The following is a 5,818-nucleotide window of genomic DNA, read 5'->3' on the forward strand; positions in this document are numbered from 1 at the left end:
TGTTTCCGCTCTTTGTGTTGTGTCTCTTTGTCTCCGCGCTCTCCTCTTTATATTTTCCTCGCTCTATTCTTCTCTCTCTCTCTCTCTTTCTCTGTCTCTCCTCTCTCTCTCCTCTCTCTCTCTCTCTCCCCTCTCTCTCTCTCTCTCTCTCTCTCTCTCTCTCTCTCTCTCTCTCTCTGTATTTCTCTCATTTTCTTTCTATCTCTGTCTGTCTTTCTTTCTCTCTCTCTCTCTCTCTCTCTCTCTCTATTTCTCTCTCTATCTCTCTCTGTCTCTCTCTCTCTCTCTCTCTCTCTTTCTCTTTCTCTCTGTCTCTCTCTCTCTCTCTCTGTCTTTTTCTCTCATTCCTTCTCTCTGTCTGTCGGTCTCGTTGTCTCTCTCTCTCTCTCTCTTTGTCTCTCACTCTCTCTTTCCGTTTGTCTCTTTGTCTGTCTATTTCTCTGTCTGTCTCTCTGTCTGCCTGTCTCTCTGTCTGTCTCTCTGTCTATCTGTCTGTTTGTCCCTCTGTCTGTCTATCTCTCTGTCTTTCTTTCTCTCTGTCTGTCTTTCTCTCTGACTGTCTGTCTGTGTGTGTGTGTGTCTGTTTGTCTGTCCGACTGTCTCTGTCTTTTTGTCTTTTTGTCTTTTACTTTGTGGTTGTGTGTGTGTGTGTGTGTGTGTGTGTGTGTGTGTGTATTTAGGTGTGTTTGTGTGTGTGTCTCTCTATGCCTATCTGTCTCTCTGTGTGTCTGTCTGTCTGTATGTATGTCTGTCTGACTCTCTGTCTCTCTATTTATATCTACCTGTGTGTCTGTGTGTCTGTCTGTCTGTCTCTCTCTCTCTCTCTCTCTCTCTGTCTCTCTCTCTCTTTCTCTCTCTCTTTCCTCTCTCTCTCTCTCTCTCTCTCTTCTCTCTATCTCTCTCTGTCTATCTCTCTGTCTCTCTTTCTCTCTGTCTTCTCTTCTCTCTCTCTCTCTCTGTTTGTCTCTCTGTCTTTCTGTCTCTCTATTTCTTTGTCTCTCTGTCTTTCTCTCTCTCTCTCTCTGTCTCTCGCTGTGACTATCTCTCTCTTTCCTCTGCCCGTCTGTCTGTACTTCTGTATGTCTCTTTGTCTCTCTGCCTGTCTTCTGTGTGTCCCTCCGAGAGAGAGAATGAGAATGAGTTATTCTCTCTCAGTTTCTATCTCTGTCTGTCTCTCTGTCTGTCCCTCTCTCTCTCTCTCTCTCTCTTTCTTACTCTCTCTCTCTCTCTCTCTTTCTCTCTCTGTGCCTCTGTTTCTCGCTCTCGCTCTCGCTGTCTCGCTCTTTCTCTCTTGTTCCATATCTCGTTTTATCTTTCTCCGTCTCTTTTTCTCTCTTTCTCACTATCTCTCTCTCTCTCTCTCTCTCTCTCTCTCTCTCTCTCTCTCTCTCTCTCTCTCTCTCTCTCTCTCTCTCTCTCTCTCTCTCTCTCTTTCCTTTTGCTTCTCTGTCTATCTATCTACCTAATACATATATCCGTCTGTATGCCTCTCTTAGTTTCTCTCTCTCTCTCTCTTCTCCTCTCTTTCTCTGTTTATGATATATATATATATATATATATATATATATATATATAAATATATATATATATAATATATATATATATATATATATATATATATATATGTGTGTGTGTGTGTGTGTGTGTGTGTATGTATATATATATATATATATATATATATATATATATATATATATATATATATATATATATATATATATATATATATATATATATATATGCGTCAGGAGTGAATAGGGTCGAGGAAAGAATGAAAGGCGGAGCGCGTGCTTGTTTCGTGTGTGGACGAGGTAATCACCTTGCCAAGGATTGTTATAACAGGTTCGGAGGATCAAAGTACAAAGATTGTAAGATAATCAAATCGAATGTTGAAAAAGCGGCAATGGCTAATCATGGTGATAAGTTGATGATTGCAAGAGGTAAAGTGGAAGGTGTGAGCGTTGACGTGCTTCGTGATCCTGGATGTAGGCCAGTGTTAGTGAAAGATAGTTTGGTGCCTAATAGTAAGTTCACGGGTAGAACGGTTGACATAAGGATGGCCAATAACATGGTGTTTCAGTATCCAGAGGCTTTTATCTATGTCGATACGTCAACTATGTCAACTATACATCAACCTTAGGACTCTCAGGGAGGCACCTACATATCTGTTACTTATGTATTGCAATGGTCTTAAACGCTCAAGGCAACGTTCCTTGATGTTTTAAAAAATATCCTTAGTAAAGCGAGGGCTGAGGGACATGAGGTGGGGAGCAGTCACCATAACACCAAGATATTTATAGGTGTCAGTTCTTGCAATAGTTTGTCCACCTAACCTTGGAATGCAAGGTAGTTTACGAGATCTCGAAATATATTTAGTTTTGATTGGGTTGATTATGTGACCGAGGGAAGCACAAATTTTGCTAAACCTCCGTAGAACGTAATCTCTGAATAAGAATAAGAATGTCATCAGCATATGATGTGATGCTGCATAGGTTTCCTAACTCATCGTTGAGCTTGCATAGAGAGTGCATAAGTATATCAAACAGTGTAGGGGACAATACCCCCCCTTGTGGAGTGCCTAGTTCTAATTCGCCATAAGCACTGTAGGTGCCTTGGTACCACACTTTTGCTCTTCTCAAAGATAGAGAATCCTTAATCCATAGCAGAAGCTTGCCCTTAACTCCTAAGAGTGTTAGTTCATGGAGGATTACAGTAGGGGAGCCTCTGTCGAATGCTCAATTAAAATCTATGAAGTAAGAATACTCTGCATTTCTTCCAGTTAGGTACTGTGCTAGACACATTTGTGTTCCTCTCCCTTTTTGAAAGCCAAAGACAGTTGGATGAATCAGGTCCTTGATCTGGAGGAGGAGTTCTTCCCTTGTAAATGGTGCATTAGCCTCATCTAAGAGGTGGCACTGATAGTCAATTTCGTTTTTATGCAATTAATTTGACTAGTAATAAGCCAGTAAATACTAAATAATATCCCATTCCTTATGCACTGCAACAGAATATCGACGATGAAATAGGTCGGATGCTCGAGGTAGACGTGACCTCGCCTTACTCAAACCCGCTAATTGCAGTAAAGAAAAAGGATGGAGTGATCGCGTTTGCTTAGACAGTCGCAAGATAAATAAATTGACAGCATTTGACTCGGAACCCATGCCAGATCAGGATGTGATAATGACTCGTATTAGTAGTAGTAAATGTTTCACAAAGATCGATCTTTCCCGCGGGTATTGGCAAATCCCCATAGGTGAACAAAGCAAGCCTATTACAGCATTCCAGACGAACAAAGGGTTGATGCAATTTAAAGTGCGACATTCAACCGCATGATGAGGAAATTGTTTAACGATGCCGCTAACGTTGAGATGTTCGTCGATGATTTGTTGATTCACACGAAAGGATCGGAGGAACACATTAAAACTTTGATAAAAGTTAACATTCTGGCAAATGCATCGCTCACTGCTCGCCCGTCAAAAACTAAGATTGGGTATTTTACTATAGAGTACCTGGGATGCGATGTGGGGGGTGGAATGACGCAAACAACCGCGGATAAGGTAAACAAGATAATGGATATGGCTATTCCGAGAACTAAGAAGCAAATTTTTTTTCTTGGTTTGACAGGGTATTACCGACAATATATACCAGACTATGCCACAATTGCTGCGCCTCTTTATGAACTAATAAAAAAATCTCAGCCTAATAACATAAGATGGGAAATTTGTCACCAAGATGCGTTTGAAAAGCTGAAGGAGGCATTAAGCACTCGTCCTATTCTTAAAATCCCTGACATGTCTAAGGACTTTGTGTTGCAAGTTGACGCTTCAGAGGTGGGATTAGTGCGGTGCTCATGCAATATAAGGATGGGCAGCGTTGCCCGGTACTTTACGCAAGTAAGAAATTAAAGCGAGCCGAGCGAAATTATTCAGTAATCGAGAAAGAGTGCTTAGCGGTAGTATGGGCCGTAAGTAAATTTTATCAGTATTTGTACGGTAAAGCTTTCGTGATAGAATCGGATCATCAGCCTCTGAAATATCTAAACACGGCGAATCATTTAAATGGAAGGTTGATGCCACGGTCTATGGACATGCAACAATTCATTTACACCGTAAAGAACATTTCGGGTCGCGAGAACGTAGGTGCAGATTGTTTGAGCAGACTTTTAGATGGATGTAAATTTTAAGAGCATAAGCTGTGTTTGTGTTAAGTAGGAATTTAAAGAAATTAACAATTTCTTAAATGATCAAACTGGTATTTGTCAAGCACACAACCACACCTTTAAGCACTGACGACCTGCTTGTGGTTGTTATGTATATACGAGGTGTGATAAGCGCGCGTAAGAGGTGATGAGGAGGTTGGAAGGAAATGGCCCTGAATAGCTGAACTGGTGGCGCTGTGAGAGGTCACAGTGGCAATAGCAGCGTATTTCCTTTCACCTATAAACTGACCACCCCTAAAGGTGGATAATTTGTTTTGTGTATTGCAATCATATTTCATTTACAATGATAATGCGGATTTGACGCATTACATGCTTCATGATAATAAGTTATTTTTGTTAATGTAACGCAAAAGATAATGTTGCGATATCCTTCCCTAAAGGTGGTGAATGTATGCCAGACGCACGAATTGGAGCCCTGCAACATCACAACAGCGGCTGGGACATTGAAGTCAACGGTCGCTTAGAACATTGGATAAGAGCAAATAAGAAAAGTGAAGAAGTGGAGTGAGGTGTATTGAAGTGGACTAGTGATATGACTGTCAAGTGTAAAAAAGGGAAAAACTGTAAAAGCGATGTTAACTATATTTTTTCTATGAGTGGTTTTAACTACATATACCGATCTGAAAAATACAATGGGTAAAGGTTTAAATACTTTTTCTTTGTATCTCAGTCCTCTAAACCATACTCGTATATATATTCCTGTTTATACAGAGAGCGGTCGGAATATAAGGATATCTAAAAAAAAAAAAAAAAAAAAAACTGACACAACATATCATTCCACACCACACACAAACACACACACACACACTCACACACACACACACACACACACACACACACACACACACACACACACACATATATATATATATGTATATATATACACAAATATATATATATATATATATATATATGTATATATATATACATGTATATATATATATATATGATAATATATATTATATATATATTAATATATATATATATATATATATATATATATATTATATATATATTACATGTATATATAATATATATATCTATATATATATATAGTATATATACATTACATGTATATATACATGTACATGTATATATACATATACAGTATATATACATGTACATATATATACATGTACATGTATATATACATTACATGTATATATATACATATATATATACATATATATATATATATACATATATATACATATATATACACACACAACACACACACACACACACACAAACACGCACACACACACACACACACACACACACACACACACACACACACACACACACACACACATACACACACACACACACACATATATATATATATGTATATTATATATGTGTATATATATATATAATATATATATATATATATATATATATATATATATATATATATACATGTATATATATTACATGTTATATACATGTACATGTATATACATGTACATGTATATATACATGTACATGTATATATACATGTACATGTATATATACATGTACATGTATATATACATGTACATGTATATATATACATGTATATATATACATATATATATACATATATATATATATATATAT

The 5,818-nt window shown here is 37.5% G+C and overlaps 1 long non-coding RNA gene across 1 annotated transcript; it reads left to right on the forward strand.

Moving 5' to 3' along the window:
* The first annotated feature begins 4,389 nt into the window (after positions 1–4,389).
* On the forward strand, positions 4,390–4,978 carry LOC119589783. The gene is made up of 2 exons (XR_005230205.1): positions 4,390–4,459; positions 4,600–4,978. It is a non-coding gene; the product is annotated as an uncharacterized LOC119589783 (long non-coding RNA).
* The last annotated feature ends 840 nt before the right edge of the window (positions 4,979–5,818 follow it).

This window comes from Penaeus monodon, chromosome 26 (assembly GCF_015228065.2).
Source record: "Penaeus monodon isolate SGIC_2016 chromosome 26, NSTDA_Pmon_1, whole genome shotgun sequence".
NCBI lineage: Eukaryota > Metazoa > Arthropoda > Malacostraca > Decapoda > Penaeidae > Penaeus > Penaeus monodon.